At 36.8% G+C, this 13632-nt stretch overlaps 2 protein-coding genes across 5 annotated transcripts in view; one reads left to right on the top strand and one right to left on the bottom strand.

Moving 5' to 3' along the window:
• The window catches only part of MSH6 (mutS homolog 6), a 72807-nt gene that overhangs the window by 7298 nt on the left and 51877 nt on the right, over positions 1–13632 (bottom strand). The window lies entirely within an intron of this gene.
• The window catches only part of FBXO11 (F-box protein 11), a 68525-nt gene that overhangs the window by 18045 nt on the left and 36848 nt on the right, over positions 1–13632 (top strand). The window contains exon 1 of one of the 4 annotated variants that reach the window (XM_079333503.1): positions 1059–1304. The exons of the other annotated variants lie outside the window; for them this stretch is intronic. The gene's annotated coding sequence lies outside the window, so the exon portion shown is untranslated. Of the gene's footprint in view, positions 1–1058; positions 1305–13632 lie in introns of those variants that run through there. 4 annotated transcript variants of the gene reach the window in all.

Here is a 13632-nt window from a genome sequence, read left to right as displayed (position 1 = left end):
GGTTCTTCAAGGTGTATTTCTCTGTTGCCTGCCTTCTAGCTGTAAGCTTTTGAATTCACACTTGTCCAGTCCTTAACTGTGAGTATAGAAGCCATGGACTATGTATTTTCTTTCCAGCTTAACTACTGCCCAAAGCCCTTTTGGGGGTGGTGTTTCAGAAGCACAGGAGAGGCATTGGGATGGTTTTGGTAGCTTTGGGCTGGAAAGGAGGAGGTGGCTGCTCTATGAAAATTTCAGTTGTCACAAGTGTGACTGTATAGTTGTCCAGTTCAGTAAAGAAAAATGTGGGATAAATGTGGTTAATGAAATTAAAGACTTTTGGTGCTGAATTATCTCTTCCTAAGTGCTAACACAAGGTAAAGTCATTCAGATCAAACACTGGAAACTGTGGCTCACTAGATTCTCATTTATTTTCACCAATAATTTTCAGTGGTGTTTAAGTTCAAATGAGTTCATAGAAAATACTTTTTCTAGCCTTGCTTTACAGTAGTGATGTCTGAAAGAAGCAGCAAGTGAAAGAATATAAGCAGCAATGTCTTTTAAATCTTCCCTACCTCCATTTGAAACATGTTAATCCTTTAACTCATGAATGGTGTGGAGTGTGCCAAGATGGCAGCAGCCAGTTCTGGTTTGGCTCCAGTAGTTTCAAGCAAGTTTTTGAGTGTAGAGTTCTTAAACAATGTGCCATCACCTCATCCCAGATTATCAATTAGGAGAAGGAATGTCTGTAAGCAAACCAGCAGGGACAGAGCTGTGAACATTATTCATGTCCCAGTCAACACACCGGTCTAAGCCTATGTGAAAACAAGCTCATTGTGCCTCTGTGTTGTCTTAGTTTCTCCTGTTGTAGCCTTGCTTGCAACTGTATCCATGAGCTCTTCAGGGTAAGTTTAGGTTTTTCCCCTCTGCTCTAAGTGTTTGAAGTGACTGACTTGGCTGTGTCTCCAGGTGCTCCTGCACATTAATAACAGTGGAACAATTGAGTAGTTTGCAGGTGTGTCAGATTGGTAAATTCAGAACAGGTGAAACTGTGACAGGATGACTTGATGAAGGAAGCTGAAACTGAGGGGATGATTACAAAGACTGACAGAAAATAGGGCCTGGAAAATAAATTCAATTTGCTGGTGTTATATAACCATCTTAGTGCAGCCTGTAGATTCATTAGTTTGGGAACATACTTTGTAAGGGAGAGTGATTGTGTGTGGCTTCGCTTTTAGCAAATTGACTGTAATTTAGAGTGAAGGTGTAGGAGGTAGAATATATTAATACTCTGACTTTCTAGCTGGTGCAATCTTGTCTAGCAGGTGAGTTTTTCAGCATGTTCAGCCAGCATGTGTTCCAGCATACTTCAATTTCCAGCTGCAAAGATCCTTGAAACCATGAATTGGCACGGTAGCACTTACTGTTTGGTTTCCTTTTTAATTTTATTTTTGTAACCAGTAAGAGCTTAGTAATATGGAGAGAGAGTGGTTTATCTCTTTCCGTACCAGCAGGACATTCACAGGTTGATGCAAAGATGGTGTACAGTAATAGTGTAAGTAATGGCTAATTTCAGGTGAAAGACTTGGGTGGAGGGGGGATTGATACTATTTTGAAGATCACCCTAAGTAGGAGGTACTTGTATGTCATTGATCGTGGCATGAGCAGAAATGACTGGCAGAGCATGGATGGGGAGAGGAGGAGCAGGAAGGTTGCTGCAGATCCCCCAGAGTCCTTTCTGTGCTTCAGGAGAGCTCCCCAGGCAGAGCCCAGGGGCTCCTGCCCATGGCCTCTGCTCTGCTCACTGTTCACTGCTCAACAGAGGTGGAGGTCACCCCTGCTCTGCTGCCACCTTGGCACTGCAGATTTTTTAATCTTCATTCTCTTAAACAAAAGTCTGATGGATGTCTTGGAGTTTGTCTTCCCTTCTTTCTCAGCTGTAGCAGTAAGAGATTAATCTTCTGTAGCCCTGTAATCAAAGCTTTTATTTTAGTTGTAACCACGTTTGAGCAGTGTAAACAAGATCACACAGTCAGGCAGTGGTTTGTTTACTTCTTTGTGCTGCTTTTCCAGGTAAACACTAATACCTCATTACCTTTTGGTCTTTAATGTGGAAAGGTGAGGAGGGAAGCAGCTTGAGGCCTCCTGTTTAAAATTTCTGCATATTGACTTTGAGATTGACCTCTTTGGATTGTTTTCTGTAGATGTAATTAAAGAAATTGAAAAGGAATTGTGTTTCTATCAGTTACTCATGAGCATTCAATTTTGTAAAAACGTTTCTTCTTCTCTAAAACAGCTTTTTGTTACAAATGCCCTATCAGTTGCTCTCCCTTTACAAAAACACTGTTTATTTAAAAACAAACAGATGAAGACTTGGTGATGTTCCACTTGCCTGCTCAAGCGTATAGAAGGCCCTGGGATGTTTTACAGCCTAACTCTGGGTCAAAATGCACAGCAGTGATGTTTTTCTTCTCTCAAGCCTCTGGACCAGGAAGATGATGTAATGAAACTGAGTCTGACAGTTGGGAAGGAATGATGTAATGTACATATTATGGAAATACAAGAGAAGGAGGCAGTTTCTGTTACTTAAACAAGTTATATTTTAGTACTTCTAATCAAATCTGCTGTGCTGAGGATGCTTTGACTTAACCTAAAATAGTACTTCTTCATAATAGATTTTTGCTGACAAAATGTTTTGATACAGATTATTTGGAAACTTTATATAGTAACATTGGTGTGGAAAATATCCAGGTTTATGTAGCAGTGTAGTTTTGCTTGTATATGGTTGAAAACACTGTCTATCTTCCTGTCCTAATGTCATGATGCCTGGGATTTTAGAAGTGAGGAGTACTCAACAGAGTTATAATGGGCTGAGGCTTTTGAGATGCTGAAGTTCTACAAACTTATGTTCTGTAGCAAAACAGTTGGATTGGAGCTTCAGTGAAGGCCAGTGATAAGGCCTTGTGCTAGAACTTTGGAGGGTAAATACTTCAGGCCTTGGTATGTTGAGCAGGAATAGGAGAGCATTTACCTGATGAGAATGCTGGAGTCAAGCAGCATTGTTCTTGGATTGTCCTCTGATGGTGCCTTCTGCCTTTGCCTAATTAAGAAAGCCATGGCCATCTTGGAAAGGGCTCACTTAGTTTGGAGACTCTACAAACTCCAGGCAACCTGTGCTGCTGCTTATTCACCCTCAGAGTAAAAAAAAAAAATTAAAAAATCTCTGTATGGAAATCTTTTTCTGATGTCTTTCCAGGGCTTAAATGCTTTCTCATCTTATTTGTGTACAGCTGTAAACTCAGTGAACTTCTGCAGTGCTTTGAGCCAAAGAAATCTTTGTTTTTAGTTTTAATATTTGAGCAGTTTGTCCTGCAGAAGAGATAATTATCTGTAAAATTATTTGTCATACAGAACTTATCTGAAGGTTTGTCAGTCATCTGTGTTGTTGTTTGTAGTGTGATGTTTCTTCTTAACATTAATACTCTTTATTCCTGCAATTTTTTTAAGGATATAGTCAGATGAACTAAAAACCACAATAAATCAGTAATATGAAATGGCAGCCTTCTTCAACCAAGGTATTCTGACTCACCTAGTCTGTTGATGCACTAAGTTAAATTAGTTTGGCTAAACAAGGGGTATTTATCTGTTCTGGTGGATCAGTGTCTTCAGAATTGTTTCAGGTCTGCACACCTGTGACTCTTCTCTCACAGGGTGTTTTTATGTATATATTGGATTTGTCTCCAGAAGAAAGCTTTGACAGTTCTGCATATGCACACAGATACATTTCTATTTTGTACATATTCAACTTTTCATCAACACTAAAAATTCTTCAAAGGGACAAGATCAAACTGTGTAGGCTCGTTGGGAATGTGGGCATAAAGGGATAGTCAGCACTAGTTGAGGCATGAAGGGGAGCCTCACCATGGGGCAGCTGTCATGCCACATCTTGACATCCTTGAATGCTTTCTAATCAGTTTTTAAAAACCTTTATTTGGGAAAAAAATCGGGAAGTGTCAGTAAAATAACCAGAAAAGGAGTTTATTGATTCCCTTTTTTTCTGCATGTGTTTTGTCCACTGACTCTCCAAAGTGTCCTGGTCTTTAAATACACTGCTTGGTGTTGGTATCCAAGAGAAAACATTTGAGTTCAATGGATAATGGCAGAACTGTGCAGACATGAAAGGAGCAAACTCACCATCTTAATGTGCAGCTTCTAGGTTATCTTTGATTTTTTTGGCATTGTAAGAAAGAATGTTCCTCTTAAAATCTCTTTATGTCCTTGTGGGCTTTTAGCATAGGGTTTATTTTTTGACGGCTGTCTTTCAGTGGCTCACAACACAATGTTACTGTGTGTAGTGCAGGGCTTTGAGAGTCTGGGTGGGAGGGGCTGTTACTGGTCTCCAACTATACTGTTTCCATGTTGCTTTTTGCTGCATGTGTTCAAACAGCTTTTACAGTTAATGCACATGATTTAAAAATACTACTGTGAATAGAAATTTACCATACTGAAGCATCACAAATTTATAGGAAGTGTGGTGTCTCAGACCTTCAAAATGGAGACAGAATAAATGGCAAAACCCCCTTCTGTCTGGTCTTAAAATGAGTGAATATCCAGAATTTGGGAAACTAAAAATGGAAATTCAGGTGCATGAGAAGGAGGACCTGTTTAAGAAGTGAGAAGTTCAGGATTCTGCTGTAGGTATACTAGAAGACTAGACACGAAAGATTGTGGAGAAATAAAGACAGCCCTATTGAAAACTTTCAGTATTTCTGGACAATTTTGATAAAACCAAAAATGTTAGTAGTTTCTTTCCATTTTGTTACTCACACTTGCTCTCAGGTAACCAAGCTTACTCTGCCTGCTTGAACTTTATTTTCCCTTAATGTTGTTAAGAATAAATGTGAAATGGAAATAATAGGCATCAACTTCTTTTGGCAAGAAAGAATCTATAAGGCCTTTTTTTTTTAGATGGGCATTTCCATAATGTTTAGTGTAACAGAGCTTTAGTCAAATTGGCACCATAAGAAAAGCAGTTGAGAGATACCAAGAGAAGAAGCTAGATTTATTTTTAAATGAAATTGTCAGTGGTTGAAAATAGTTCATCAGATACAGGGCATCATCTGTGGTTTTAAAATTGACTGTTCATTGCAAAAAGTCTCATTCTAGAAATTCTTAAATTATGCAGCTATTCCATTTAACTTCAGAATTTATCAGGAAAAATGTATCTGCTATTATTGTAATTAATTACCGAAAGACATAATTAAAAGCCAAATACACAGATTTTTGCCTTCCACCACCACCCACACACCTTGACAATTGTTGGTGTTTTAGTCTCTGAACCTTTACTGAAAGTAGTTTCTGTATCAAAATCAGTTGTTGTTCATTAAAAACATTTCTGAAGTTTGAATGCACCTATATACAGCTGTTAGATATCTGTATATATACATAAACCCACATGGGTTTATGTCTATATACATATATATCTAACAGCCCCTCACAATGTGAAATGACAGTGTTAATAGAAAATACTAATGGAAATTTAATAGCTATTTAAAAAGCTTTTAGTTCATTGATGCAGCATTTCATGCATGATACTGCTTTTAATGGCAAAGATACATCATCAGTCAGCATCTGACAGCCTGCTTCCCCTGCAGTTGAAAACAGCAAAGTTAAAACCAGCTGAGTGTTGTGGGGTGGCTGGTTATGCAGTGATGTGGGATGGGCTGGATAACTTAATGTGTGCAGAATTCACACAGTGTTTAAGTTTAAAAAGAGAAGTGTGTGTCTGTAAAAATAAGCCTGTTTTTTAAAAGTTCTGTTTAAAGGCAGAGAAAACAACAGTAAAAGGTAAAAACTTGATAAATGTATTAAAAATATGCCATTTAGTTTTCTACTAAAATCAGGATGTAATTTTTTTTTCCCTCTCCAGATATCCAAGAGCAATAACTTCTGGATTGGGGTGTTTAGGAGATCCTTAATCTACACAAGGAGGAACAGTGTGTCTTCCTTGTGCTGCAGTTTCCTTGAACATATAATACTAAACCTTCTTTCCTGTTTTTCTCATGTTTGTTTTGCAACACCTGTTGGCAGTGGAAAACAGATGATCCTGTTCTGCCAATTTGTATTTAAATCGTGTGTTAATATTGTAAAACTTGGTAGAAAAGCTGTTTAGCCTTTATCTCCCAGAGTAGAAGGTTGGAATAATGATAGTAGTTCTCTGTGTAGGATTTACTTTTTCTCAAAGCAGTTCAGGTTTAGTTAGGCCCTTAGTCTTACAGTATTTGGTGTTGTCAGCAGTTTTTTATTTTTATTTTACTGCAGTGGTGTTTTATAGTTTGATGACAGATTTCTTAACCTGTCTTAATAATATCATATATGCTGGCAAATAAGTGTTTCCCTCCTGCACCCCGACGATACTTGGCACTTGATATGGTTCCACACGTTTTCTCAGTTATTTCCCTGAAACTAAACAGAACCATGCCTTCCTGCTCTTGACAGGCACCTTGCAGTTGATAATTTAGAGTAAAATAATAGGAACAGTCATTGAGAAATTTTCAGAGTAAGGATCAGATAACCTTGCCACAGTTAGGCTTGTAAAATTCAGCCTTACTGCAACATATGTTAGATAAACATATTTTGGACTAATTCAAGGATAAGAAATGCTTGCTTCCCCTTTTTTATGTGTGTGTGTTTCTTGAATAATAGCACACACATATATGTTATTTTCATTAAATAGCCTTTCTTGAAAGGTTAAAAACAATTATATCTTATAACAAGGGGTCTCTGGTGAATAAAAGAGCAATAATTTTGTAGGAACTAATGATTTTCAATTTTTTTTCCTCTCCAGTCTAAGGTATTTATGTTTTCAGGATACTGTTGTTAGTTGTTCTAACAGGTATTAGGTATTCTTATAGAGATGTTTCACAGTTTCTTTGGGGGGAAGTGCATGCTGGAATTTCTTTGGGTTTTTGTTTGATTTTTTTCATTTCAGCTGTAACATTTGAAATGTTTTGTAAGTGTTGATTGTAGTATTAGGGCAGCAGGAGAAAGCAGTGTGCTTGTTTAATATCAATGCAATAGTAAAGAGAAATAGCCAAAAAAGGTAGCAGAATTAGTATTTTTTCCTTTTGCAGTTTGCACGTTTATCTTTTTCTAGAGACATGTTCTTGAACATCTGAAATTGAGGAGTGTTAATACAAGGTGTGTTTTCCTCCCAGCTATCTGTCAAGGTTAAAACGTCCACATTTTTCCTGTGACTGTTTGGTGTTTTCTCTGTTTCTTCATAGACTAATAGTCAGCTTGGAAACTTTGCTTGGTACTGTAGGGAAGAAAGACAGCCAAACCCAGTAATCTAAAGTGCTATTAATATAGTTTTCCTCCTTTTGCTTCTTTCTTAGAGGAAATAATACTGACTGTACCCTTTGGACCTCAGCACACAAGAAGAGCTGCCTTGCCTTTCATCTTGCTTGGTTTTTCCTTACTCTTTTTGCCACTGCAAGACAGATCCATGACTGCTTTTCCTTGTCATGCTAGGCCTTTTCAGAAGCTCTTTTAATTCTGAAGCACCAGGAATTTCCTAAGGTTCATCAAAACTGCTCTTTGACATAATGAGATTTCAGCTGGGCCAGTGTATTGGTGGATGTCAGTCACTTCTGATGGAGAGTCCACAGAAGGCAGATGGCTTTGCATGGCAAGTATCTCCAAATCTGCTACTACATTAAGTGGCAGGAGATATGGTTTTTTTTTTCTGCCTGTGTTATGGTAGTGTTCTGCAGATGTGGCTCCTGACAGTGAAATCTATAGGAGGCTTTAATTTCCTGAAAATTGGATGAAATGTTTGTGCCCTGAGATGGTGTTTTACAGGGGTTGTGTTTGAATAGCTGCAATGGTGTTAATTCATAATAAGACTTGTGAATTGTTTTATTGCTCTTTCAAGAGGAGCTGTGTTTCTCTTGGTTTCCTATGGATCACAGAAAATTTCTGTAAATGGATCAGTTAGGGACTATAGAAAACTTAACATATCCACAAATTACACTTTAAGTGAAATCTCTGCATTCTCATTGAATTTACTCATTCCTAGACTATAGGTTTGCTCCACATTTTTTCAAAGATATCAGAAACTCAGCTAGAGAAGAAATGAATAGTGTTATGCTCCTTCTTCATCAGTGCTAAAGGAGGTGAGGCTGAAAATAATTGCTGCCAGAAGTTAATACAAAGAGGAAATCACAAACTTCTAATTATTTTTCTGGAATTATTGGTATCAAGAATATTCAGTCTTAGTCTAATTAGAGAATGTAAGGTTTCTGCTTCATAGTTCAACTACTTTCTCCTTATTAGAAATAATCCATCCTCACAAATAAGTATCTCTTATTAATTTTACATATGCTAGTTAGAACATTTTTCTCCTGAGTTTTGGAGACTGGTTTTCATCTTGGTAATGTCCAGCCATTTGATTGATATCACTGTCAATGGAAGCAAGTTATCTGGGTTTAATATATATATATATATGTATGTATATATATATATATACTTTTTTTTTAATGGTTTGTTTAGTTGGTTGGTTGTTTTCGTGGGGGTTATGTTTGCACAGGGGGTTTTTTTGGTTGTGTTTTTTTTTTTTTTTTTTTTTAAGTACCAGTGACTGGTTCCACTATTCCTCTCTTTACGTGTTCTGGTGACTTTGGTGTTGCTGTTGGAGAATCTATAATTCCTTCTTGTCTGAGAGACACTTTACTTCCTGGTAAAATGGGATTTTGGAGTTTTTTGTAGGCCCCGAGGGTGTGGTCAGTGTTTCATTCTCACCTCTTTGTTCAGGCACCTTGAAGTACTGCCTGAACTTGGAGTATGAGGGTTGATCAGAGACATCTTTCTGGTCAGAATAAAGTGGCAATCCTGGAACCTATTTCAGTGTTTGTTATTGTTCTCACTGGCTGTGCTTTTCTAATGAGGTGAAAGCTGCCATATTTCAGCCAGAGAGGGAGATGGCCTTTGAGACTGATAATCTGACTGCCCTAACAAATTAAGAGAATCAGCCAGGTAAAAATTTTAATTGGTCCTACTTGGAATCTTGAGTATAGTTGTCACAATAGACAAGAAAAAAAAATCAGCTTGTAGTAATAGTCTATTTTATTTAATGTTGTTCAGAAATGTAACAGTGAAAGGCTCTTAGCACTGTATTTCTGAACCTTAAAATCTACTTGGTCAGCTTTTTCTCTGTAGCATCAAGGAGCCATGCAGCAGCACCATGGCTTTGAAAGTATTGCTTTCTTAATGAGGAATGCACCCAAAAAGGGTTCCTTGTCCTTTCTCAATGAAAGCTTCTCAGAGCAGAAGTCAAGCTGCCTATTAAGCAGAGAGGGCTTGCACAGCAGCCACCTGGAGAGTTATTACTTTGCTAAATGTTATAGATGGTGCTGTAATACAGTTATCATCAGTTTGAGAAAACAATGTAATTTAAAAAAAAACAACAGAAAATAACATCTGTCTTTGAAATTCTAGTTTGTCAGTTCTATGTGCTAGTGCTGATCATTAGAGATGCTTGCTCTAAGAAAAAGATCTTTTTCCTCCTTCTCTAAAATGAGTTATTTAACAAGTAGCTCAAGTATGCAGGTACTTGCACAATTATTCTGTGTGTCTAATAAAAATATGCATGTTATTTTTTTTGTTTTTTTTTTTTTTTTTTAGAAAATCAGTCTTTAACCTGATGTTAAATATCTTTTTTGAGGACATGGTTGCAGAAAGAAACCAGAATTCTTCATCAAATCCTTGTTATCACTTTTTAATCCTGACTTCTGAAAAGGAATATATTCTTCACAATAGCTGGAGGTTTTTTAAACTGGTGTTAAAACATGTTTTGTGTGCTAGGTAGTTTTGGACTGGAAGTTCCCTAGGGAATCAAATGTAAAGATGCAAATAGCTATTTGTGACTGTTGATAATTTTTTAGGAAATATGAATGAGTACAAGTTTTGGACTTGCAGCCAGTGTATCTTCCCCAGTTGTCCCCTTTTCTATTACTGTGTTTTGTGCCAGGTCAAAGAACTTAAGTTTTTGCCTTGCTGTGTAAACCATGCTGTCCTGTGGAGCATTTTGGGGTGCCAGCTGATCTAGCAGAGGAGGAGAAAAGATCAGATTCTGAGGATCTCATGGAAATCAACTTTTATCTAAGAGTAACACTTAAGAAATAAACTCAGCTTTAACAAACTCTCTGTGTAGCTAGAAGAAGTTGCTTTTCTTCTTGTAGAAAATGCTTCTAAATATGTTGTAAAATTAACATGAGCTTCTGGATAAATATAGATAGAGTTTGAGCATCTGATCTATTCTTACTCTTTTTAGGCCATCATGACTGCACGACCTATTTCCAGAGAGAGTAATAAGATATCTTATTTGGGTATTGATGTTTAAAAGCTTAAAATGTAAATGCAAAAAAGGTGCTGTTTGATCCTTTGGGTGGAAGGTGTTGTGGTGTGGGTGTTTTTTAAATTTTGCTCTATACAAGTACTGTAACTTATAGTTTAAGCATAATTTCCCTCCCTCCCCTTTCAATTCAGAAATAAATTTCATACAGGAAAATTTCGAAGTATTCCACACAATTTTTGTTTATTTGATAAACTGTTACAAGCTACAGTGTGCTTTGCATATTGTTGTATATATTTGGTTTATTGTCAGTAAGAAATTGTATGTATATTTAAAATATTCTAATAGTCAGTAATGGTTATTGTGTCTGGTTGTTGCTTCCCAGAAGGCAGAATCTCTTTATTCCATATGGTGTTCAGGAAGTCTGATCTTTCTGTAGTCTTTGCAAAAGCATACATTTTTAATATTAGGTCTGTCCCCTTTCCAAACTGAGAGCCTGCCACTCTGAGTAGCAGTTCTGACTCAGAATCTTTTTCTTGCAGGGTCTCTTCCAGACAAACAGCTTTGTCTCCAGTCAGAGGTTAATCCTTCTTGTTGACCAGTGCCATCAGAACCTTGCACTAAATTGGACCTTTTAGATTTTGCCTTTCAGGAAGCTGTGCTGCTCTGGATAATGCTTAAAAAACACTGCAGGGTTTCTTTCTATAATAATTAAAAAATATATCACAGTATTTATTGAGATCTTTGTTAGTAGCAAATTAGTGTGCTGCTATTATTTTAAAACCATGTTTTTAACATTCATCATAAAATGGAGTAGCTGTGTACTTGCCTCCTGTTTTTTATGGACTTTTTTGTCCCCAAGTCCACTGTAGAGAGGTGAAATTTGACTGTGAAGGACCACCCTAATTCTCCTGCCTTTAGGACATGTTGGATCTGAGCTCTGAACTTTGCATGTCATCTTTCTTAGTTTTATAGGGGTTTTGTTTGCTTTGGGTGGGGGGCTTCTGGGGAATTTTTTGGTTGTGGTATTCCTAGCTAGTGGGGTTTTTTTTGGTTTGTTTCTTTGGTTTTTTTTTTTTTTCCCCTCTTCAGAGGGGTCCTCAGATAACTCTCAAAAGAAAATGGTCTCCATTTCAAAAGCAACCTTAAGCCATCTATAATTTAAACTAATCCTTAAATGCTGCCTGGAATCAATGGGTAAGCCTCTACTGGTGTGAGAAACCTTTGCTCTGAGATACAGAGTATGTGCAAATTCTATATTCAGTATCTTTCATGTGTTGGTACTGTATCTGCTTTCAGGTGTCAGCCACTTGTTAGGAATGTTTTCAAGGACACAGGATGAGTGTCAGTCACACTGCTGATACATGCATTTATTTAACAGCTTGTTCCCAGAGACTTGTTTCTTAAAGAAAAGTAGAGGGTGGGTGTGTTCTGCTTGGTTTTTGGGTCTGCAGTTTGCTGCAGAGGTGTTGCTGTAAGTGCAAATACAGAACGACCTTGTATTTCTCTTCAGTAAGTTACTTGCCTTCTTTGTTAGCTCTGTTGGGGGTACCTTCCTCTCTACTTCCTTAAATTTGTGTCATCCTCTCTCTCCTCTGGAATTTTGAGCAAATCCAGAAGTGGGATCCAGTCAAGTATTTGGGGCTATCATCTCACAGGCTGGCAGGATGCTTGGTATGGGTTTTGCCAGATTATAGCAAGATGAGCTCAATCCAGAGCAAATGAGCTGTATCAGTTAACATTTTAGTTGCTTAATTTCTGGGTTTTTTTCTAGTTATGAAGATGGACAATGTTGGATTTTTTTTGTTTTAATAGTTTATAATTTCATTCTGAAGTTGTACTGACTACTTAAAACACAGTTTAATGAACTCTTCTTGTTAAAATTTATTTGATAAGCAAGGTGAACCATGGCTTCATTCAAATAGGTTCAGTATAGAGTAACTTCATTGTTCAGAGCTGCTCTTCTAGATCACTCTCAATTCAATATGGATTTTCCTGTCTTTAAACTGGTTGGTTAGGTTTCTCTCCACTTTCTTCCCCCCAGCCTGCAGGAGCAATTTCAGTGTGCTGTCTGTTTGGAAATACCTGCCACCCCCAGGACTCTGCTTCTCTTAACTAGGAATCTCTTTCTTTGTTTGGTTTTGTTCCTCCTGTCCCATTTGGGGAAGGTAGAGAAAACCAGCAGAAAAATGTGATGTTTGAAAGTGAAAAATTTAATGATCAAACCCTACAGATTAGTATATGAGCTGCCTTCCTTGGGACCCTCTCCCCTGTTTTTGTTTTTATGATGAGTCTGTTGGGGGAATTTAAAGCTTTTTTCCTTTTCATTTTAAGGAATGTAACAGCTCTACAGTTGTCATTTATATTTACAATGCTTTCAGAAAATATCTGAACGCATATATAAGGTAGAAATGCAACCACATGCACATGTTTTGGAAAAGACATTGTGGACATGATAAATTTTCTCTAGAAGTGACTTAGGCATGTATATTTTTTAATAAATAGCTCTTGACAACCCTGTCACTTCTGTTACTTAGATCTTCTTGCTACAAAATAAGTCAATTGTGTATATATATATATATATATATATAATATATATATATATATACTTTTTTTCTTTATTTTAATGTACTCAGTTCCACAGCATCTACAGAAATGCAAAGCACTTTTGACAATAGTTGCCAGAATGGCAGATTTTTCTTCTTTTTTTCCTCTTGGAAGTATTTGTCCTTTTTGGTCTTTTGTGGGTCTTAAAGTTTATAATGTTACAGCTCAAGTTCATGAGTCATTTTTAACTATCAAGTGAGAATTCTTAATTTAAATTTAGATTTTGACCTGTCAGAGTCATGAAGTTCAGTAAGCATGATTTTATTTGAAATTATTTTATCTTACTATCCAATATAATTGGTGTAAAATAATTCAGGTAAATATTTTTATTTGAGAGCAGACTCAGCTTAATTTAAGCTCTTAAAAACTGCAAACATATTGACTTGGTTAAAATTGTGACAGCATCTGGCAGTCATTTCAGCAGGTGTTTGTATGATGATATTAATATTACACACACACTCTTCCAAATTTGTTTATTGACTTTTATGTTTCTATCATCAACAAATGTGATTATAATGCTTTTTGTGTATGTTACTGCCTGATACTGTTACACTTTAAAATAGGTTTTTTCATACTATTTTGGAGGCACTGAGCTTCTGTATTTTAAAACATACTTCTGCTCTAAAGCAGGTGTATATTGAAGTGATTTTAGGGAAGGATTTTCAAAATAGAGCTCTTGGAGTCTGGTTTAA

This window comes from Erithacus rubecula, assembly GCF_903797595.1.
Source record: "Erithacus rubecula genome assembly, chromosome: 2".
NCBI classification, from domain to species: Eukaryota; Metazoa; Chordata; class Aves; order Passeriformes; family Muscicapidae; genus Erithacus; species Erithacus rubecula.
The sequence above is the reverse complement of the archived record's forward strand: the minus strand, read 5'-3'. Positions and strand labels throughout refer to the sequence as shown.